This window comes from Lissotriton helveticus, chromosome 6 (genome assembly GCF_964261635.1).
Source record: "Lissotriton helveticus chromosome 6, aLisHel1.1, whole genome shotgun sequence".
NCBI lineage: Eukaryota > Metazoa > Chordata > Amphibia > Caudata > Salamandridae > Lissotriton > Lissotriton helveticus.
The window spans coordinates 1436042525-1436067383 of NC_136067.1; positions in this window are offsets into that span (position 1 = coordinate 1436042525).

Here is a 24859-nt window from a genome sequence, read left to right on the forward strand (position 1 = left end):
GAAGAATAAATGGATTACAGCACAAAATCATTTTGAAAACAGGAACCACACTCCTTGCACAGACAATGCATAGAATGCCATTGTCCATGGGAGATGGTTTGTGCAGAGAATCGGATAAACTGAGTGAATTAGATGTAATGTAAACTATAGAAGGTACAGTAGGGCTTTCTCCTGTTGTTATGGAATACAAGAGCAAAAATGATCTGTGTTTTTATGTGGATTTGTTTGCCTTTAATCAGAACATTAACATTAATAAATAACCCTCCCTAACACACAAAAGATAGTGAGTACTCTTGCGGGTGCTTCAGGGTTCATCACAATGGTGATGTCGGAATTATCACAGGGTAGTGGTGTGTGAAAAATCTAGACACCTAACCTGACCTCAGTTGTGAATCCCAAAGGAGTTTTTCACTTCAAGCCAATTCCATTTGGTTGGGCATCTGCTCTGTCAATGTACCAAAGGCCCATGAAAGAAATGTTTAGAGACTGTGTTGGGATCCGGTATTTCCAGGATCACATACTCGTGCTTGGAAAGTAGCTGGAAGTACACTATGCTAGATTAAACAATGTTCGGCAGATTTTGCATCACAGGGGTCTAACAGTGTGGTGTGATAAGTGTAAATTTGAGCAATCTCAAGTAAATTACTTGGGACATCATATTTCCAACAAACATTGAAAATGCAATAGTCTTCACATGTTAGCGCTAATGACATCACATAAGGTATGATGGTATTGAGTGTAATGGAATTATGCAGAGTGGTGGGATTGTGTGTGAGGGAGTCTTATTATCTGGAATTGTATTTTGTGTTGTGGATAGGTATGTAGTGCAATTTAGTTATGTGGAGTGCTGTTGAATTTTGTGGTATTATGTGGTTATAAACAAAGTCAGTGGCAAGCCACACATTAGCAGCAGCACCTAAGGGGCAGGTCTGTTAGGAGGCATAGCCAATAGATCTCACCAACTGCGAGAACTATTGGTTTTGCCAAAGGCAATGTCTTTGATGCATTTTATGGTAGGATCCTATGCCAGATAGGCACCTATAACTCAGTAGAGAAGTTAAGGTCTAGATGTGCATGTGGTTTGCAAGATTTTATGTCCTACTGACAGACACAGTGAGAAATTCATACTGCCTTCAGCACCAACTTTATAGCTGTTAACTGTGCGCCGCCATAAACCCCCACCTGCAACCTGAACCAAGGCAGCTGGAGGCAACTCAGTTCAAAATATGAGCTATACAAGAGTCATTTGATGCATGACCCATCATAGATAGATTGAGCAATGAATGAGTGAAGCGTTGTATATTAAAAATGCTGATAAAGCCTGCTTTCTATCTGCTTTGGGAGAATTCCCCCCTTGGAGCTTAAGGGGTTAATACAAAGCAATGCTGAAGTCCTTTTCTAATATAATACCTTTTGAACCGGAAAACAGTGGTGGTTTCCAGCATGTGGCAAATAGAGATCCTTGAAAAGTTGGTTAAATAAAATAGAATCAAACATATGCTGATTAGGAAATAACATAAATGGTCAGTTTCAAAATCATAACCAAACTCCAAATCTTCAGCATTAATTCATTAATGGGTGATTAGCACGTGTGCTGATGTCTAAAGTACTTCAACCTTTGACTCCTGGGATGTCATGGGTTAATGTAAGTCTCTACCTTGCTTCTGTTTGACATTAGTCTGCCCTGAAAGCAAAATATCTCTTGCAAGATTCTTGATAAGACTGGAATTTATACATATTTCTGTAGATTTCCCTGCTAATCGGCTTGCCTCATGTTTACAACACACTGCTGATCCAGGGATAAATACTCAATGACTTCACACTACTGAGACCCATACACACTCACCCAATCCCTGATGCGCTGGGGTTAAGAAAAACTTGATTTTAAACATCCTGTATTATACATTTAACAAATGCAATCGCCCTTTCATCTACTTGGTCGATAAACCAACTAGCTGAAGAGCTGATGGTAATCAAAATTTCAAGAACATTAACAATCAATAGTTTGATTAAAGAATCACTGACTCTTTGGTAAATTTCAGTGATTTTATCTAGTAATTTTAAATGCTGAAAGCAAGGGTTATTAAAATCAAACACCGGAAACCTCATGAGAGAGTAACAAACTAATCACAGCAGTAACGGGAGTAACATCTCAAATATATGTTGCAAAGAGTGGATAGATGAAGAGACATTAGATGCAAATAAAATATATTGACATTAACCATCAATTTCAGGGGGTTAGAGGAAGAGACAAAAGGCACACAAGAAAATATAACTGATACAAATATTTCTCTGCAATGTAAAATACAACCCCAATGGATCTGTAAAGGGAAGAATCACCACCCAAGCCTAGGCAGTAGTGGGGGACCCTTGAACTAAGAGTCAAGGATCAATGAGTCTGGAAATCAGGACAGGGACAGGTTAGGAAGAGCAAGGCCTCTCAGCAAACCGATGAACTGCGTTGCACCCCTCCCTCGGACACCTCAACCTACGTAATCTCTCTCGCGGCGGCATCACCCAAACCACACCCCCAAAGCACCTATTCTTATACTTTAAAATGACATGACCGTCCCACAAGAGTTGCGATCTTCACAATTTCTAAGTAAGTGATTGGTTGGTTTATTGGGGCGGGATGTCACCCCATCATAAAGTCATTCTTCCTCAACTATACTATTGTTCAAAATCATTTTCCCATCCTCTCTCTCATGAGGTACATATGGTACAAAAATTATTATACCGTTTATTAAATTCAGCGACTATTGGTTCAGTTTCCCACGGGGACACTTGCTTGGCTGGCAGTCAACATCCTTGTCCTTCACCAGGTCAGGCTCTTGCAGCTCAGTACAGCATTTCAGTTACGCGGTCATGTGGTTTTTGCTCGCACACAAATACACCCTCCCTCTAGTCCTGGTAAGTTAAGAATATGGAGGACTCTTTTTCACTAAAAGAGAAGGAAATAGACATTTATTAATGAAATGATAACCCAATTTACACTGTTTACAATCCAACTTTGCACTAATTCATTATTAACGTGTGAGCCTAGCATAGCTTAAGCAGAAACAGCGTTATTCGTGAGTTTAATGCACCACACACCATGCATTTTTACGAATTACACATGCAGCCTTGCCATGCAAAACCCTTTAATCCATTCTAAACAGAAGGTTTTTACACTTATGGTTATTTACACATTAATTCTGATTAGTTCTTGCATATTTGCAAAGCAAGCTTCCTATGTGTAGAGTAATTGTGCATATTAGTCGTTTAGACAATACTTACTGTTTGCACGTATTTTACGGGTGTTCAATCGAGCAGGATTCAATTTCGCAAAATCCTGCTCCATCAATCCGCCCTCTGATGGCTTTTTAAGAGCCATCATAAATACTCACCATACCGAGTGCCACCTTTTTATCTATAATTCACTTTCTCTTTCTTCTTTTATGACACTCTCTTCTAATTTTCTCATCATATCATAGTATTCTTCATTTATTTCCTCAAGTTCTATTTCTTCTCTCTTTCTTTTTATTCCTTTTCTTTTGTTCTTTTTATCTTTTTCACCTTCTCTTGCTCTTATGTATTGACAACACTTATACACTGTTATTATTACTAAAGCTATTATTGCTATTGAAAATATTGGCATTATGATCTTTCCTAATAGGCTACTTCCAAATGTAGAAAACCATTTACTTACCGCAGAGAAACTCTTACCAAGTCTCTCTCATACACCGTCAACCTCCAGTTGGGTTAAATCATTATGTGATTTAGTAATGTTTCTTATATATCCTTCTATCCTTTTATTTTCATCCGGTATATAAGTATAGCAGTGTTGAACTTTCAACATGACACAGACTCCACCCTCTTTTGCTCAAAGAATGTCAAGGGCAAGTTGATTTTGTAAAATCATTGTTCTGATTGCCACCATTTTGGTATTGTTAAACCTGGCATCTTTGGCGTGGTTTCCCCCTATCTTTTTGCCTCTACCTCCTGTATTTTTGATGCTGTGCTGGATTTCGTTTTTGCTGGTTTAGATGCTTTGGGCACTTTGCCACTGCTGTTCAGTGTCAAAGTGCAAGTACTCCCTGTGTAAATTGTTATTATGATTGGTTATCCATGATTGGCATATTTGTGTCACCAAGAAGTCCCTAGTAAAGTGCACTGAGTGTGCCAGGGCTGGAGATAACAGATGCTACTAGTGGACCTGCAGCACTGATTGTGCCACCCACGTGAGTAGCCCTAAAATGGTGTCTCAGGCCTGCCACCGCAGTGCCTGTGTGCAGTCTGTGAACTGCCATGTCCTCCTGGTCAGTGTCCCCACTGGCCAGGCCTAATCCTTCCCTTTCTGTGCACATTGGTCACCCCTATGGAAGGCCCAAGGTACCCCCTTTGGTAGAGTGCAGTGTATGTGAAAGGTAGAGCATGTACTTGTGCAGGTGACATGCTCTGGTAGGGAATTAGAGCCATTTTCGTTTTTCACTATTGTAAGGCTATCTTCCACCATAGGCTATCATGGGGGATGCTGGCTGCAGTGGCTATGACCATATCTTCCCATAGGAGCAAGATAGGACATAAAAGTCTGGTATCCCTGAACTCAGAATTTAATAACACATCTTTTCGGAAAGGTTGTTTTTAAATCCTGTGTTTGAGAACAGCACTTTTAGAAAGTTGCTGTTCTCTTGTTCCCTTGGCCTGTTTGTGAATTGACTGTCTGGTTTGTGAGTGACAGGGGCTGGGTGGCTCCCAGAGTCTGAGTGGGCCACCCCTGGGCTGAATAGCTCTATCTGCATCTAGAGTAGTGGGAGGGGGAAGCACCTGGGCCTGAATAGGGCTGTGCCTGCCTTCCACAATGATGGCTCCACCTCCTGCTGGGCGGCTGACGACCCTGCCCCTCTCCCTGAAAGGAAAGGAGAGGCCAGGAAAACCAAGTGCTCAAGGAACACCCAGAACTGGTTCAGACCGGGCTCAGAGCCCTCCTGCACAAAGGGATCAAAGACTTTTAGGTGTATAAGTACAGAACCCCTGACTACAGAAAATTAGATCATCCTGGAATCAAGAAGGAACCTCTGCCAAGGAGAAAGCTGAAACTGAAGAAGGAAGACTGTCCTGCTGTTGCTCTGCTGGACTGACCTGCTGTTGCTTTGCTGCCAAGGAGAGGGGAAGGACTTTGCTTTAGTGCTGTGTCCCCTTGCTTGAAGGAATCTCCAAGGGCCTGAGAAGAGCTGGCTCCCTGTTTTTGAAGTCCCAGGAAGAAAAGGACTTCACCCCCAGCTTCCCTGAACTCTGCTGAGAGAGTTCTGTCCTTCCTAGAGTGCTTGGGCCAGTTGTCGTGCCTCTGGAAGATGTACCTGTGTTGGGAAGCTGGAAACCAAGCTTTCTTTTAAAGGCTTTCTGCAAGTTTTGTCGCATCGCTCGCGGAGAGCATCCCTGACAGTGCGAGGAAATTCCTGCCGCTATGAAGGTCGAGATCGTCGCAGCGCCTGTTGCCGCTGCCAGAGCCGTCGCATCCTTCGTTTGTGGGATGCACCTGACCGGTGCGGGAATATTACCATCGCTGCGAGTGTTGTTGCAGAACCTGTCGTCGCTGGGTGAAATTGTTGCACCGCTTGCTTGCGGACCACATCACGTTGCTGCGAGTGTCGTCGCAGAGCCATCGCATTGAGGGGCTGCAAGAGGAAGATCACCACTGGTCCGCGCATCGTCGCCCGGAGATCGTCACAGCACCTACAGATCATTGCAGTGTGCCTTTGCGAGAGTGAACTTCCTACGGAACCAACGCACCAGAATCCATACAAGTCATCGCCTTCCTCCCCGTACAGACCGAATTCGTAGCAACACGCCCGCTGCTGCTGCGGGGTTGTTGCATCGACTCCACAGGGTCTCAGGAGCAACGCATCGCTTGTTTTCCACCGCACCAGCTTCTGCTTTGGAACGTTGTCGCATTTAAAATGTACTGTTGGCTAAACGTTACGCAACTGTGAACTTTTCATGCAATTGTGGATTATTTTATTGCAACGTTAAGAACTCTTTTGCAACCATATTCTTGAACTGTGTATGTTGCATTTTTGTTGTTTTGGTCTTGTGTAGTTTAGATTAAATACCTTTATTTTTCTAAACGGTTGTGGAGTCAGGTTGTGGTGTTTTCACTGTGTTACTGTGAGTGTTGGTACAAATACTTTACACATTGCTTTTGGATAAGCCTGACTGCTTGAGCCAAGCTACCAAGGGGGTGAGCAGAGGTTATCTAAATAGTGTTTCCCCCTTACCCTGACTAGAAGCAAGGGTCCCTATTTGGACAGTGGTACCTACCTCTGCCAACTAGAGACCCCCAGTTCTAACAGGTATCAATCATCAAGAAGCCACCAGCAGTAATTGTTGACAAACGGTCAAACACTGTGGATAATTTTCGAATTTTGGCCAAATTCAAAACAATTCCATCTGAGGGTATCAGTGCACCAAAAGTATTACCTACAATTTCTGAAAAACTTGCACTTTTACTACGTATTAGTCCTTGGTTTATTTAATTAACACTATTTCTCTTTCAGTCCATATGATATACTTTTGGAAAAACAATCCCAAAATAACAGCTTCCATACCAATGTGCAGGTAACCTATAATAGGCTTTCTTACTGAACACATAATATACATGCGGGAAAACAGGATCAGTTCCACCCTTTAATTCCCAACCTCCAGTAATTTGGAAATAATGTTCACATTCATTAGTGCCACTGAAATAATTGTTGTAATTAGTCTTTGATCTATTTAAACGCAGTTTCCCTTTCTGTGACCAATCCAGGGACATCGCAGCGTATGTCTCACCCTTCTCATAATTTCCATCTCTAAAACCCCACGGTGCTGCCTGTGATTTCTGTTTGTCAGCTTTCCCTTTGAAACTTGTTCCTCTATTTTCTACTCTTTCCAAGAACAATTTGTCTTCAACATGTAAGCTACAAGTTAAGTTATTCTTGTAAGTATATTCTCTATCTAATGTTTTAGTAATATGGAAGAATTCTCCCACATAGCGTGCATCTTTACCACTTACTACTTTATTTAGTTCACTTACAATTGAAATTTCTGAAACAACTACATCTATGTTAGTGTACTGACACTCTAACTTACCAGTCTTGTAAAATAGACTACTGAGGACACTACATGACACACCATATGTTAATAAAGGTGGTGATAAGCCATACCTTACGAGACAGACAAAGCTAATTGCATGCAAAAGTAACAATCACTCACATTCATTGTGTTAGTGTACTCATATAACAACAAAAAATCACTAATAGAATTGTCATGGTGGAGAATGCTTCCATCCAATTGTTCTATGTTAATATTCGTATTTGTTTTAGAAACAACTTTCATACGTTCAATTGACAATTCATTAGTATTATTTTTATTGCTAATTACATTAAGGATTGGTACGACACCAATTAACAATATCCATGTAAGTGTTAATAGGAAAATACTGCATGAGCAAGCTTTTATACATGTATGTTTTACACTAGATTTTGGTTGTCCAGTCACTTCTGCATCTGCCATTTTAGATGTACTACGAATTCAAAAGTCTGAAAATGATCTAGTCTATAATTCAAAAATTTGAATCTATATGGATTCTATTCTATACAAAAATACTAAGCGTTTCTAAACATTATTTATTATGGGTAATCCTTCACTTCTAGGCTTTCTTCTTTAACCGCTTTCTTTTATTTTCAGTCTTTTGGGTCTTTCTTGAGTCAAATATTCAAATCCAGTGGAAAAATTACACCTTAATTCTTTTACAGTTCTTTTTAATGTGGTCTCAGTTTGTGCTCTTTTTCTTTTTCAAAATCACTACTGTTGTTTTCTTCACTTAGATCAAGATTTTCTAATTCCTCCAAGAAAGCATAGGTCCATTCGGTAGCCTTGTACTTTCTGCATGGAATTCTTGTTCTTTTTGATTTTCTTATTGCCTTTCTTCATGGTTTTACTGGTTCTTTTTGGCTTGAAACTCTGTTACTTTGCTCTGGTCTTCTCCTCAATCTTCTCCTCACTATTTTATACTTTAGCTTTCTTGCTCCATTTGACCAATTGTCTTTTTTTCTGTACTACCTTTTCACCTTCTGTGTCTTGTTCACTGTTTCTTTTAATTTGTTTTCTTTCTATCTGTCCGTCATCATTCTATTGTAATTCTGTTTCTGATGACTCAACACTTGTTTCTGAATCACCAGTTAGTTCACCTTCTTCTGGTTAATCTGCAATGCCATTTTCTTCTGATTCTATTTCTTTGTCATCTGTTGTTTCTCCTTCTTCTGTCTCAACAGCTGCTTCACCTCCCTCTTGCTTATTGGTGACCTCACCATCTTTTGACTCAACAGCAGTCTCTTCAGTCCCAGTATCTGGTGCCCATTCTACTTGACTTGGAGCTTGGCTGTTGGTCATCAAAACGTTTGTCAGAATCTATCACTCCAGATTCTTCAGCTTTGCACACTTCAGCTGCTGGGTTTTTATTTTGATTTAACAGTTGCTGTTCTTCAGGTCTTTCAATTGGATTGGGACTCTGCGAGTATGGCTGGCATGTACCCAGTTTGGCAGGCCAAAATACTGCTGTGGTTGTCACCAATATAATCTGGTAAGGGCGGCTCCAACGTGGCTCTCGGCACAGTTTCCTTATGTGCTTCTTGACTAGGACCCACTCACCAGGATTCAGACCATGTGCTTGATCCCGCTGTGTTGCTGTGGCAATTCCTCCAACCTGACAGGACACAGAACACACCAGGTCAGCCAGTCCTTTACAATAGTCCAGAACACGATCATCGACATCTTCATTAGATGTGGGTGGAATTTGCGAAACTGTAAAAAATCTCTGCGAGCTACGCAAAATTCCACAAGCACGCGGATTTGCTTGTTCTGCCCGTTCGCAATGTGTTTTTCCTGTTCAGGGACGTAGGTTGCGGGAATTATCTTTGGGAACTTCCCATGTGGTCGGCAATTGGCGCAGGCATCTTGTTTAACTTGTCCCACCCGCTCGCGATGCGTGATTCCTGTTCGCGACCGTGGACATCCAATGGTGCGTCTGAATGACATGAACGGATAGGAAAACTCGTCGGCGAAAGCAGGAATCCTGGTAAGTTGCTACCGCGCGCGCAAACACGCGTTTTGAAAGGAAAAAATTATGCTACGCCAAATTTTCAGCAATTTCGCATTCTCATCGGTACGCGAAATTGCCACAATTCCGCAAATTCCTCGAGCGGAGCTGAATATACCACCCAGGCCTAATATTCATCAGTTTGTTCGCCGGTATGTATGCTTGTCTCATAGCTCTTCCCATTATCACCTCATGGGGACTTAATCCAGTCTTTTTGTCAGGAATACTTCTGAGACTCGGCAATACAAGGGATAACGCATCAGGCCATTTCAGTGTTGTCGATGCACATACCTTCACTAATCTTGATTTTATTGTGCCTTTTATCCGCTCAACAATACCAGATGCCTCCGGTCTGTAGGCACAATGCAGCTTCTGCTCAATTTGTAAGGCTGCACAAATCATTTGAATTATTTAATTATTAAAATGGAGTCCTCTATCTGATTCCAAAGCAACTGGAAAACCAAACCTAGGGATCAATTCTCTCAACGACAGTTTAGCCACAGTGAGACTGTCATTCCTTCTTGTTGGATAGGCCTCTACCCAAAAAAACAATGACAAGAACATATTTCAGCCCATTACATGGCAGAAGTTCAGTGAAATCAGCTTGAAGATGGGTGAAAGGACCTCCCGCTTTCCCAATTACACCCCAACTTACAACTGAATCCTTCCTGGATTTTGTATTTGGCATATGGCACATCTCTGACATAAGCTTTCTGCGATGACCCTGAATTTTAAATTGTGCCAAGCCTTGCAGAAGACTCTAATCATAGCATCTTTTCCAATATGAGTCATTCCATGATACATCCTGGCCATGTGGGAAAGTAGAGAATCTGGTTGTACTGGTCTTCCATCTAGGTAAACTCATACCTCTTCCTCTGCATTCTTCTAACAACACATTCTCCTCCACTCTCCTTTTTCTTTATCACTGACCTCTTCCTGCATTTGTCTTACCTCATCCCAAGTCTCAAATGAGGTTGTGCACATAAGGTGGCATTCAGTATTTATTCTTTCAATTGATCTGTTTATAGCCAATGAAGTTTGTGTACAGTAATGCGCTAATTGATCTGCGTATCTGTTGCCTTTTGTCACATTGTCGTCTCCTGATTGATGAGCAGCACATTTTACTACTGCAATCCTTTTTTCTAACTGTAAAGCTTCCAATAACTCCTTTACAACTTTTCCATTCTGAATCGGTGAACCAGAGGAAGTCAAAAATCCTCTCTGATTCCATAACTGACCGAAGTCATGTACGACACCGAAACCATACTGACTCTCCGTGTAAACTGTTACTTTTAGACCTTTTGCCAATTTGCATGCTCTAGCCAGGGCAATTATTTCTGCTACCTGAGCAGAGTTTACTACTTTCGGGCAGGATGCTTTTAATGCTCCAGATAAGGTACATAAGCATATCCAGCACACAGTTCACCCTTTTCATTCCTCAAGCATGATCCATCCATGAACAATTCACAACTTGATTCATCCAAAGGCTCATCTTCAATCTCAGTGTGAGGCTTAGTACAGAGTTCTGTCACATCCAGACAGTCATATTCTGCTTCCTCTCTCACTTCTTCACAACTTGAATTTGGTAACAAAGTAGCAGGGATCGCAGTAGTCCACCTTACCATGGCCACATTTTCAGCACCAAGAATCACTCAATCATATTTAGTCAGCCGACTAGAAGTCATATGTTGAGTCTGAGTGCGAGTTAAAAAGATCTCAACAGAATGTGGCACATATACCTTTACTGGATATCCCATCACAATTGATTCACTTTGTTCCAAACTTACACACGTGGCGGCTACTGCTCTTTAGCAGCCTGGCAATGCTGCAACCACTGAGTCCAAAGTAGCAGAAAAGTATGCCACCGGACGTCGTGCCATTCCATGTTCTGAGTTAAGACTCCAAGTGCACATCCGTCTCTCTCACAACAGTCCAATGCCAAATCTTTAGAATAATCTGGCATTCCCAAAGCAGGTGCTTGACAAAGACTGTTCAGCAATTTCGAGAAACATTCCTTACTTTCTTCGTTCAAAACAATTTGATCCTTCACATCCTTTCGAGTCAACCTCTGTAGAGGGTTTGCAATCAATGAGAAACCACAAATCCACTGTCTACAATATCCAATCATTCCCAAAAACATTTGCACCTCTTTTTGGATTTCTGGGTGGATTCATTCTCTTGATGATGCTGATTTTTTCAGGAGTCTCCTTTCTGACCCCTTTCTTAATTCTGTGACCTAAGTACTGAACTTCTTGTCTACAGTACTGCATTTTAGACGGTGACACTTTACGTCCTCCTTCTGCCAAATAGTTCAGCAAAGCAATTGTGTCTGCTACCCATGCTTCTCGTTTCTTTCATACCACCAGTAGGTCATCAATGTACTGAACCAAAACTGAATTTCCAGGCATAGCCAAAGTCTCCAAGCATTTTTTCAAAATCTGATTAAAGATCGAAGGACTATCAGTGTACCCATGAGGAACTCTGCACCATGCCAAAACACGGTTTCCGAACTGGAAAGCAAACAAATTTTGACTTTATGGGTGCAAAGAAATAGAGAAAAAGCCTTACACAAATCAATAACGGTGTACCATTCTGCGTCACAAGGAATTTGGAAAAGGATTACTGCTGGATTTGGCACTACTGTACAACATGACACTATAATTTTATTCACCTTTCTCAAATCCTGCTGTATTTTGTATTTTCCGTTGGGTTTCTAATACCAATAATAGGTGAGTTACATGGAGTACCCATTATGTCTTTTAGAATTTCTTGTTCAATCATTTGATCAATCACTGGTGTAACTCCAGCAATCACATCTGGACTCATTTTGTACAGTGGGGTATTTGGATATACAATACCATCTTTGACTGTAATCTGAATGGGATCTACATTTTGCTCCAACCCAATTTCTTTTCCTGTGAAATCCCACACTTCGGATCTCACTGTATTTTTAATTCTTCAGGCAAATCCTCCTCAGTCAGTAGTGAATATAATTTACTTACTTCGCTCTCTCGTTGGGTCATTATCATTTTATACTCAACATCCTCATCAGGAGTTATAAATGCAGCACCATCCGGTGTGCTATAAATAGTGCAATTCATTTTGCACAACAAATCTCTGCCCAAGAGATTAACAGGACTAGAATCACATACTACAAACCGATGTGTGTCTTTGAAATTTCCAATATGAACTTCTATTGGGGTTGTGACAAGAGTTCTAATATGTTTACTTGCAACACCTACAACTTGGATAGGTTTGGAATGTCTGCTGCTCTCACAGTAGAATGGGTAGCACTAGTGTCCTTCAAGAAGGTGATATCTTCACCATCTACCTTCCCATCCCTAAATGGACCTGACTGATCTATCGCTTCCTCTCCCCTCAGGCACCGTCATTGAGATGAATCCGAATCACTCTCACTGCTTTGCACCAAATATTGCAACACTAGTGGGTTCTTGCCAAACTGCTCTTCTCCGTGGAATCCAGAACTTGCACTGTACAATTGCATATGACCATTCAAATTAAGAGGGATAGGAGGCTGTGGCACCTGTAACTGTGGAGTAACTACCTGTTGCTGCTGTTGATTTCCCACCACCTCATTTTGCATCTGTGGATGTAACTTTTGATTTACTTCATTACTCTTTTGACCAGATCTAAGCTCATTTTTCCAATGTCCAATCTTTCCACACGCATGACAAGGAAACTTCTTTTTAGCTTCTTCCTTACTCATTTTAAATATTCCTTTTCCTCCATTGTTTACCTGACCAACCAAATTCTGACCGTTTTGCACACTTCTGTTTTCTTTTTGCTGTTTTGCCATCTTCACTTGAGCCCACATCATTTTCTGCTTTCGCTTTTTTAGCCTTGAAACAATGTCATGACTACAGTACTTTGCATATCTCAAGATTTCATCTATTGTTTTGCTGTGCCAACAGAGTATATGTTGCTGTATCATTGCACTAATCTCAGATTTCAATCCATATAAAAATCGATACATGAAATGTCCCATATCTTTGTCTCTGATATTCTCAAACCCACTATACTGCTGAAACACCTGTAGTAATCTCTCGTAATATGCGTGCACTGACTCTTTGGGTTCCTGGGTTGTCCTATCAATCTTAACCCAATCTGTTTCCTTAGGGGAAATTTTTCCTCTTGAAGAAAGTAATGACCTGGTGCTACTTTTTCATCACTTCATCAGATGGTGAACCTGTTTTTGCATCTCTGGAATATTCATCTTTTGGCCAGTCAACAGTAACTTTACACTCTGTCGACAAATCAGGTGGAACTTATATTTCAAAAAAAACACCCAAATCTTTCAACTATACCTTTGAAACCTTTACAAATCTGTCCACTTATACCATTCAACAGGTTTCTTTCATAATCTAGGAAAATCATTTGTGAATGACAATATATCCTGTCTAGACCAAGGTACATGTACATATCCACCACCTAGAACCTCTCTCATAGGACATGCTCTTTCTACTTGCTCGGTTTCCTTTAACGAAAACATGTAAGTTCATTACCAGCTGTTTCTTCTTTCTTTATCATCCATTTACTCCTCCAGTGCTCTACAGTTCCCCATCTTTTCAAAATATTCATTAATTCCTTTATCTGTAACCTTTTCCCTGACACATTCAAACTCTCTAAATCTTTGTCACTAAAAGGCATTCTATACGTGTTCTGCAACACTTTTGATTTTTCTATATCTACACCAAACTCGTTAGCTACTTCAGATAGTTTCTCATGGAAATTCTTCCCTCTCCAAGTAGTACTCTTACACATTAACAGTAGCACTTCATTACTATAAGTCCCTAGTCTATCTGGATTTATTGTTCCAATAATCATTTCTTCCATATCTACTATCAATTGACTCACATTTATACTTTTAGGCTGGGTTTTGGCTTGGTCATTTCTTTTATCCAATTATTTAATTACTCTGGAGAGGGACCTGTCAATCTTCCGGCTACTGGAGTGGTATTTGGCCCTATTTTTCTCTGGACTAATTGGATGTTTCTTCTTGGGGTCTCAGTCAATAATTTGTCCATCGGTAAGTCTAACAATGTAGTATTTTGGCCATCTTGTCGGTTATCATTTGTTACTGAAGCTATTTCACTTCTTACACTACTTCTCGGGACTGCCAATGTTGGTATCTTTTGTAATGTTGAATTTTCTCCAAACAGTGTAACCACAGGACCAATGGTCACTGGTACCGTCAAAGCTTCTGCATTCACGTTCAATTGTTTTAAATTCTTCACTTGTTCCAAACTAACTTTATTCAACAAACATACTTAATTTTCTCTCTTTATTCTAGCTATTTCAGTGACTTAAGAAGTTAATGGGGTTACATTTACTATTTGCAGAGCACTTGGAGTCACCTCCCCTGAATTTTGTTCATATGATGGAGGTCTTTTCATCATAATTTCTTCTAATAATTCATCATCCGATTCATCCAAACCTTCCCTGGACGTTTCTATATGTTTCTTCTACTCCTTGCACTTTGCAGCCGTTTGACTCCCTTCTGTTAAAACTGGATATAGACCCTCAGTCAGTACTGCTCTTCTCCATCTTTTCATTTGATCTTCTCACCTCTCAAATGGATATATTGGGGAAAACCCTCTATATCTTCTACCACCTCTATCTTTCTTTCGCTCAAAAGCTTATTTTTCCCATTCTACCAATGCTTCATACTGGGTAAGTCTTTGATTTGGCTCCAATCAGTTTATCCTGTCTCTTAAATTTTGTAAAATCCTCACATTAAAAATAAACCAAATTCAGGGAAAGCTAGCATTCCATCATTCTTTGTATATTTTCTCCAGTTCTCTAACCAAACACACATATGGTACCCTCGCTCCATCATCATATAGAAAGCTGGCGTTTTTGGGGGAGGAATCAAAATTCCCTCTCTCGTCACAACTGGTTTGTCCTTCTTAAATAAACTCTTTATTATCTTTAGCCAACCCATTTTCGGACTCCTTTTTTATTATTTCAACAAACGAATCAACAAAACTTCTCAGAAATTCTCGTTTCCCTGTTGGCTAATCGCTGTCCTATACCAGCGTGACTCACACCAACCCACCAATTACAGCTCACTACGTCACCACTGTCTTAACCAATATCAACGTGACTCACACCAACCAACCAATCTGATCTTTGTTCACACCCACTATCTGACCAATGCCAGCGCCACACTTCGTGACGTCAGTTATTTCTCCTTCTACTGACCCTCCTTTTACAATCTGCTCTCTGAGACACGCCCACTGCTTTATCCATTAGCATCTTTTGACGTTAGAATTACTCCTTTAACTGACCCCTCCTTAACAAAAGGAAACATCTACACAGTTTTCTGAATTTTTCTCAATCAAATTCTGTTAGTAACAACATAAAAAGATAATGTTACCTTGTCTGCTCCTCTAAATAAAGAAATAGTTTTCACTTTTTCCAAGAAAACCTTACTCTGCAAGTGACAATAATGACCAGCGTTATCTCACTTCACTAACAAGCTCCGGGGAGACCTGTTACACCTCTAGGGATAAAACCGAGGTTTCACAAGAGGACCTTTTGACATATAACAAGGGTGTCCTGGTACTCCTCCCGGAGATACTGCCAGAGTTTCGAAAGTGGACCCTTCACTATTTCAGACACTCTACTTACACACAACATTTCCCTAGGTATAACACTGACAGCCCTAACTAACTTTTCAGTATTATTACAACAGACAAAGTACTTCTGCAGTGGGATTTCTTTACCAGACTCTTCTTCTGCCTATTTCTGGTAGATTCCTTCCTGGGATTCCTTAGGCAACTCTGTACCTGTACTTATAGACAACATAGAACGAGACTCTAACTCTTCATGTTAAAAACATATTATTCGATATTCAATAATCATTACCAAACTAATCAGTAATTAAAATGTTATCTTCTGCCAAGAAACTGATCCAACGCGAACCCAATAAATTGATCAGGGATAAATACTCAATGACTTCACACTACTTTGGCCCATACACATTCACCCAATCCCTGATGAGCTGGGGTGAAGTTTATGTACCTTTCTCCAACATTCCTTACTGGAAAAACTTACTTTTAAACATCCTGTGTTATATATTTAACATATGTAATCGACTTTTCATCTACTTGGTCGATGAACCAACTAGCTGAAGAGTTGATGGTAAGGAAAATTCTAATAACATTAACAATCAATTATTTGATTAATGAACCACAGACTCTTTGGTAAATTTCAATCATTTTATCTAGTAATGTTAAATACTGAAAGCAAACCTTATTAAACTCAATCACTAGAAATCTCATGAGAGAGTAACAAACGAATCACAGCAATACCAGGAGTAACATCTCAAATATGCGTTGCAAACAGTAGATAGATGAAGAGACATTAGATGCAAATAAAATATATTGACATTAACTATGAATTTCAGAGGGATAGAGGAAGAGACAAAAGCACAGAAAAAATATAACTGAGGAAAATGTATTTCTGCAATGTAAAATACAAACCCAATGGCTCTGTAAAGGGGAAAACCACCACCCAGGCCTAGGCAGTGGTGAGGGACCCGTGACCTAAGAGTTAAGGTTCAAAGACTCTGGAAATCAGGACAGGGACAGGACAGAAACAGCAAGGCCTATCAGCAAACTGACGAACCGCGTTGCACCCCTCCCTCGGAAACCTCAACCTACGCGATCTCTCTCCCAACAGCATCACTCAAACCACACCCCCAAAGCACCTATTCCTATACTTTAAAATTACATGTCCGTCCCACAATAGTTGCAATCTTCACAATTTCTAAGTAAGTGATTGATTGGTTTATTGGGGCGGGATGTCATCCCATCATGAAGTCATTCTTCCCTCAACTATACTATTGTTCAAAATAATTTTCCCATCCTCTCTCTCATGAGGTACATATGTTACAAAAATTGTACAGTTTATTCAATTCAGCGACTATTGGTTCCATTTCCCATGGGGACACTGGCTTTGCTGGCAGTCAACGACCTTGTCCTTCACCAGGTCAGGCTCTTGCAGCTCAGTACAGCATTTCAGTTACGTGGTCACTTGGTTTTTGCTCACGCACAAATCCACCCTCCCTCTAGTCCTGTCAAGTTAAGAATATGGAGTAACTCTTTTGCCACTAAAAGAACAGGAAACAGGCATTTATTAGTGAAACGATAACACAATTTACACTGTTTACCACCCAATTTAGCATTAATTTATTATTAACATGTCAGCATGGCATATCTTAAGCAGAAACTGCATTATTTATGAATTTAAAGCACCGCACACCATGCATTTTTACGAATTACACATGCGGCCTTTCCATGCAAAACCCTTTAATCCATTCTAAACACAAGGTTATTACATTTACAGTTATGTACACATTAATTCTGATTAGTTCTTGCATATTTGCAAAGCAAGCTTCCAACATGTAGCGTAATTGTGCATATTAGTCGTTTAGACACTACTTACTGTTAGTACGTATTATAGGGGCATTCAATTGAGCAGGATTCATTTTCGCGAAATCCTGCTCCATCACTGCAATGGCAGCTTCCCTGCAGCACGCTCTTGTTCATGTCTATAACTTACATTGGCCCAGGTTGAAATCCCAGCAGCTGTCTCACAAGGTCAGTGTCAAAAGAGTTCATTAGAATTGATTTCTGCACCAATCTTGTGCTCTAACCTGTGACCTCTCAGAAGTATCACTGGCCTTATACCTTAAAACCTGTAGATTTCTGTATTGAGGCACCAGACCTCAAATAAGTCACCTGCTCAGGGTGAACTAAAAGTTATTTTCACGTGCCTGGGGCAGTGATTCCTAAATCACACATTTTTTCTCTCTTTCAGTTTGTGCCTCAATCTCTATATGATCGCCGTGGAGAATGACATTATATGGTAATGTTAGAATTACTGGCGCTGAGCAGCGCATGCAGCATTCTATATGTGTGGAAGATTGTAGTGGAGTGTGACAAACGGGGAGAGCAGGCTGTGATAAAGTGAGTCCTTCATAGTAAGCAAGCAGTCCACCAAACAGGTCGCATGCTATTAGTCCCTCTCAGTAATGTCTGTCTTTTGGCTGTATGCAAAATAGTTATATTTTTTTAGACAAATTACCACCTAGTCAGTTTTTGCAAGCTTGCTTAAGATCCAAAATTGGAAATACAGAAATGTCAGGCATAATTAAATTGAAAGCTTGGCAGTTATGTTTGGCTTTAGTTTATAAGCACTCTGCTGATCGCAACTTTATGGTTTAAATTGCAACGCTCGGGTATCCCGAGGTCATTTGAATCAAAACCGTGAAGGCAGGTGGAGGTCAACTAAAGTAAAGTGTGATTTAAAGATTAGTTAGCTAATTTAGGCTATGTGTGGGCTGTGGACATTTCTTCAACTAAGCTACTTTATTTGTTTTGGTTTAAGAAGCTTGGAAAACCATGGTTAGATCTATATCTGAAATAACAAGAAGCCTCTTTAATTCAGGTTTGAGGGGGTGGGGGTTGCTCTTCACCGAAAGGGGCCAGAATAATTGATCCCAGAATGACAGGTTGCTCCCAGTCACCGTAACATATGTTTAATCCTCCTTTAACTGCAGACAGCTTATAGCCATCAAGCTGGTTACCTGTTCCAGGCAGGTAGTTAGTCTTCCAAAGGTTGAGTGAGTATTGGCTGACAGGGAGGCAAGGAACTGGGGTCTTTGTCTTCAGAAGATAGCATAGTGAATCCTTGAGCACGTATTATATCTGTAGGGGGCGGGCGAACACATTTAAGAGCGTTGGGCTCAATGAAGAGCCCTGTGGAACTTGTCACTCTAGCCGGTGTATCTCTGACAAAAAAGGGGCCTTCACTAACCTGAAAGCTCCTGTTGGCTGGGAACGAGGTTAGGCACTTTAACGCTACTCCAGGAAATCACATTTTTGTTGGACTCTGGCAAAGCATTGAGTTAGAAAACGTGTCAAAAGCTGTGCTAAAGTCCAAAAAGAATGAGCGCAGCTGTTCCACCATGGTCTAGTGTCTTCTTAAGGTCCTCAGTGGCCAAAAATAAGGCTGTCTTTGTTCTGCAACCAGTGTGCAAACCAGTAAGCATCTGGTGAAGTAAGTTATTGGAATCCAAAAAGTCCGAAAGAACACCATTTCTCAATTTTTCCAGGGTCAAACTGACCCCATGAAGTAGCAAAATTGGTATGTAGTGTTCAGCTTTATCGGGTTCCAGGGAAAGTATCTTCAACAATGGGCGGATTATTGCATGTTCCACATGTTTGGAACACAGCCATCCTCCAGGGATAAGTTGTATATGAGCATTAAGGCAGATGCGACAGCCTCTCCTCCTTTCAATAAAATGCTAATAGGAACCGGGTCTAAAGGTGAACCTCACTTAAGTGTATTTGCTGCCCTAAGGATGTCTTTCTTCGTCAGTTTTGGCACTATTGAGATTACCTCTGCAGGTATTTCTACTGTGGTACAAAAGGGGGTGGTGATGGACGGAGCATCCGAACCAATCAAACACTCACACCCAGTCAAAAGATCTGGGCTTAATTCATCACCGTTCTTTAGCCCACTCCGCCACCCCAGTTCAGACATGGCTATATGCAAATCAGTCTGACCCTGTGCCTCATGGGAACAGTCCAGCCCGAACTGCCAAGCCATGCCTTCCCTGGATCGGAAACAAGCTTCCGAGGACCGGTTTCTGGCATTACAGCCGTCTTCAGCCCGGCTTGCTTGAATCCAGTGGCAAAGTGAGCAAGGGACTCACGTCTGAGCATACCCTGCCACACTTATGGCGGCCAAAAGCGGTACAAAAGGGGGGTGGTGATGGACGGAGCATCCGAACCAATCAAACACTCACACCCAGTCAAAAGATCTGGGCTTAATCCATCACCGTTCTTTAGCCCACTCCGCCACCCCAGTTCAGACATGGCTATATGCAAATCAGTCTGACCCTGTGCCTCATGGGAACAGTCCAGCCCGAACTGCCAAGCCATGCCTTCCCTGGACCGGAAACAAGCTTCCGAGGACCGGTTTCTGGCATTACAGCCGTCTTCAGCCCGGCTTGCTTGAATCCAGTGTCAAAGTGAGCAAGGGACTCACGTTTGAGCATATCCTGCCACACTTATGGCTGCCAAAAGCGGTACAAAAGGGGGTGGTGATGGACGGAGCATCCGAACCAATCAAACACTCACACCCAGTCAAAAGATCTGGGCTTAATCCATCACCGTTCTTTAGCCCACTCCGCCACCCCAGTTCAGACATGGCTATATGCAAATCAGTCTGACCCTGTGCCTCATGGGAATAGTCCAGCCCGAACTGCCAAGCCATGCCTTCCCTGGACCGGAAACAAGCTTCCGAGGACCGGTTTCTGGCATTACAGCCGTCTTCAGCCCGGCTTGCTTGAATTCAGTGGCAAAGTGAGCAAGGGACTCACGTCTGAGCATACCCTGCCACACTTATGGCGGCCAAAAGCGGTACAAAAGGGGGTGGTGATGGACGGAGCATCCGAACCAATCAAACACTCACACCCAGTCAAAAGATCTGGGCTTAATCCATCACCGTTCTTTAGCCCACTCCGCCACCCCAGTTCAGACATGGCTATATGCAAATCAGTTTGACCCTGTGCCTCATGGGAACAGTCCAGCCCGAACTGCCAAGCCATGCCTTCCCTGGACCGGAAACAAGCTTCCGAGGACCGGTTTCTGGCATTACAGCCGTCTTCAGCCCGGCTTGCTTGAATCCAGTGGCAAAGTGAGCAAGGGACTCACGTCTGAGCATACCCTGCCACACTTATGGCGGCCAAAAGCGGTACAAAAGGGGGTGGTGATGGACGGAGCATCCGAACCAATCAAACACTCACACCCAGTCAAAAAATCTGGGCTTAATCCATCACCGTTCTTTAGCCCACTCCGCCACCCCAGTTCAGACATGGCTATATGCAAATCAGTCTGACCCTGTGCCTCATGGGAACAGTCCAGCCCGAACTGCCAAGCCATGCCTTCCCTGGACCAGAAACAAGCTTCCGAGGACCGGTTTCCGGCATTACAGCCGTCTTCAGCCCGGCTTGCTTGAATCCAGTGGCAAAGTGAGCAAGGGACTCATGTCTGAGCATACCCTGCCACACTTATGGCGGCCAAAAGCGGTACAAAAGGGGGTGGTGATGGACGGAGCATCCGAACCAATCAAACACTCACACCCAGTCAAAAGATCTGGGCTTAATCCATCACCGTTCTTTAGCCCACTCCGCCACCCCAGTTCAGACATGGCTATATGCAAATCAGTCTGACCCTGTGCCTAATGGGAACAGTCCAGCCCGAACTGCCAAGCCATGCCTTCCCTGGACCGGAAACAAGCTTCCGAGGAACGGTTTCTGGCATTACAGCCGTCTTCAGCCCGGCTTGCTTGAATCCAGTGGCAAAGTGAGCAAGGGACTCACGTCTGAGCATACCCTGCCACACTTATGGCGGCCAAAAGCAGTACAAAAGGGGGTGGTGATGGACGGAGCATCCGAACCAATCAAACACTCACACCCAGTCAAAAGATCTGGGCTTAATCCATCACCGTTCTTTAGCCCACTCCGCCACCCCAGTTCAGACATGGCTATATGCAAATCAGTCTGACCCTGTGCCTCATGGGAATAGTCCAGCCCGAACTGCCAAGCCATGCCTTCCCTGGACCGGAAACAAGCTTCCGAGGACCGGTTTCTGGCATTACAGCCATCTTCAGCCCGGCTTGCTTGAATTCAGTGGCAAAGTGAGCAAGGGACTCACGTCTGAGCATACCCTGCCACACTTATGGTGGCCAAAAGCGGTACAAAAGGGGGGTGGTGATGGACGGAGCATCCAAACCAATCAAACACTCACTCCCAGTCAAAAGATCTGGGCTTAATCCATCACCGTTCTTTAGCCCACTCCACTACCCCTGTTCAGACATGGCTATATGCAAATCAGTTTGACCCTGTGCCTCATGGGAACAGTCCAGCCCGAACTGCCAAGCCATGCCTTCCCTGGACCGGAAACAAGCTTCCGAGGACCGGTTTCTGGCATTACAGCCGTCTTCAGCCCGGCTTGCTTGAATCCAGTGGCAAAGTGAGCAAGGGACTCACGTCTGAGCATACCCTGCCACACTTATGGCGGCCAAAAGCGGTACAAAAGGGGGTGGTGATGGACGGAGCATCCGAACCAATCAAACACTCACACCCAGTCAAAAGATCTGGGCTTAATCCATCACCGTTCTTTAGCCCACTCCGCCACCCCAGTTCAGACATGGCTATATGCAAATCAGTCTGACCCTGTGCCTCATGGGAACAGTCCAGCCCGAACTGCCAAGCCATGCCTTCCCTGGACCGGAAACAAGCTTCCGAGGACCGGTTTCTGGCATTACAGCCGTCTTCAGCCCGGCTTGCTTGAATCCAGTGGCAAAGTGAGCAAGGGACTCACGTCTGAGCATACCCTGCCACACTTATGGCGGCCGAAAGCGGTACAAAAGGGGGGGGTGATGGACGGAGCATCCGAACCAATCAAACACTCACACCCAGTCAAAAGATCTGGGCTTAATCCATCACCGTTCTTTAGCCCACTCCGCCACCCCAGTTCAGAAATGGCTATATGCAAATCAGTCTGACCCTGTGCCTCATGGAAACAGTCCAGCCCGAACTGCCAAGCCATGCCTTCCCTGGACCGGAAACAAGCTTCCGAGGACCGGTTTCTGGCATTACAGCCGTCTTCAGCCCGGCTTGCTTGAATCCAGTGGCAAAGTGAGCAAGGGACTCACGTCTGAGCATACCCTGCCACACTTATGGCAGCCAAAAGCAGTACAAAAGGGGGTGGTGATGGACAGAGCATCCAAACCAATCAAACACTCACACCCAGTCAAAAGATCTGGGCTTAATCCATCACCGTTCTTTAGCCCACTCCGCCACCCCAGTTCAGACATGGCTATATGCAAATCAGTCTGACCCTGTGCCTCATGGGAACAGTCCAACCCGAACTGCCAAGCCATGCCTTCCCTGGACCGGAAACAAGCTTCCGAGGACCGGTTTCTGGCATTACAGCCGTCTTCAGCCCGGCTTTCTTGAATCCAGTGGCAAAGTGAGCAAAGGACTCACGTCTGAGCATACCCTGCCACACTTATGGCGGCCAAAAGCGGTACAAAAGGGGGTGGTGATGGACGTATTTCTACTGTGGCATTGTTTTCGGCTTTAATATTGGAATCTGCTTTTCCTGACCTTGAATCATAAATAGGTTTTGTCTTTCCTAAAAAGTGATTTGTCAACTACTCACAACGTTCATTAGACAAAGGAGGACTAGCCCATCCAATGTTTGGTTTTGTAAATGAGTTGACAATGGCATATATTTCTTTGAAACAGTGTGAGTGTTGGACTTGACCCTTTTTGCAGGGTCATCCCTGAACTTTTTGCCTTCCTCCTCTATTTTGTCTGACCTGTTGTTGGCTGTTCTATGACTCTGGGCACTGTACCAATGCTGATCAGTGCTAAAGTGCATATGCTCTCCCTATTGTAAATTAATGTATGGATTGGTGATTCCATGATTGGCTGATTTGGTTTACTGGTCAGACCCTAGTAGAGGGCACTGGGAGTGCCGAGGGCTTGTAAATCCAAATGTTGCTGGTGGGCTTTCAGAACTGGTTGTGGCACCCACAGAAGCAGCCTTGTAAAATGTGTCTAAGGCCTGCCATTGCAGAGCCTGTGTGCAGTCCTGCAGTGCTATGTTGACTGGGCAAGTGCACCCACTTGCCAGTCCCTAAACCTTCCCTTTTCTTCATATCAGACACCCCTGTGGTAGGCCCAAGGGCATGGTGCATTTTAAGTATAAGGTAGGACATGCCCTGGTGTGTGTGGCATGTCCTAATAGTCAATTACAGCCATTTTCGTTTTTCACTATTGCAAGGCTACCTGTTCTCCATAGGCCAGAATGGGCAGTTAGATTATTACATTTTATAATCCTACCTGACTCAGGGAACATGGTAGAAGTTCGAGTTAAGTATGCTTGAGCTCAGAATGATAAAATACATCTTTTAGTGAAGTTGGCTTTAACATTCTGTGTTTGAAAATACCACTTTTAGAAAGTAGGTATTTTCTTGTCTAACTATCCAGGCCTGCCTCTGCTACGTTGTGTAATCCTTGTCTGGAGTTTAAGTGACAGGGCTGGGGGATTCCAGGAGACAGAATGAGTCAGCCCAGTGGTGAATAGAGAGTTCTGCCTTTAGATGGGAGGTAGGAGTTGCACCTGGGACCTGAATAGGACAGTGCCTGCCCCCCACAGTGCTGGCTCCACCCGCTGTGGTGCGTCTGATGTCTCTGCCCTGCACTGTGAAAGAAGAGAAGGAATCATGTCTACACAGTGCTCCAGGGCTGTGCTTTCCCTCCAAAATGCTGGCTCCATCTCCTGTGGGGCGACTGATATTCCTGTCCTGCACTGTGAAAGGAAAGAAGTAGTCATGTAAACAGAGTGCTCCAGAACTGGTTTAGACTGGGCAAAAGCCCCTCTGCCCTCAGAGGACAAAGGATTTGGGGGTATACATATTGGGACCCTGATCCCAAGAAATTAGATCACATTTGGACTACAAGAAGAAACCTTTGCTGAGGAGAGGAACCTGAAGAAACTGAGGAGAGACTATCCCTAAGCTGAAGACTGCTTGGGGGATTGGCCTGCAGTGGTTGTCTTACTCCCAAAGAAAGGAGAGAGGAACTTTGTGTGTACTTTCATCAACTTGTGTAAAGATCTCCAAGGGCTTGGAACC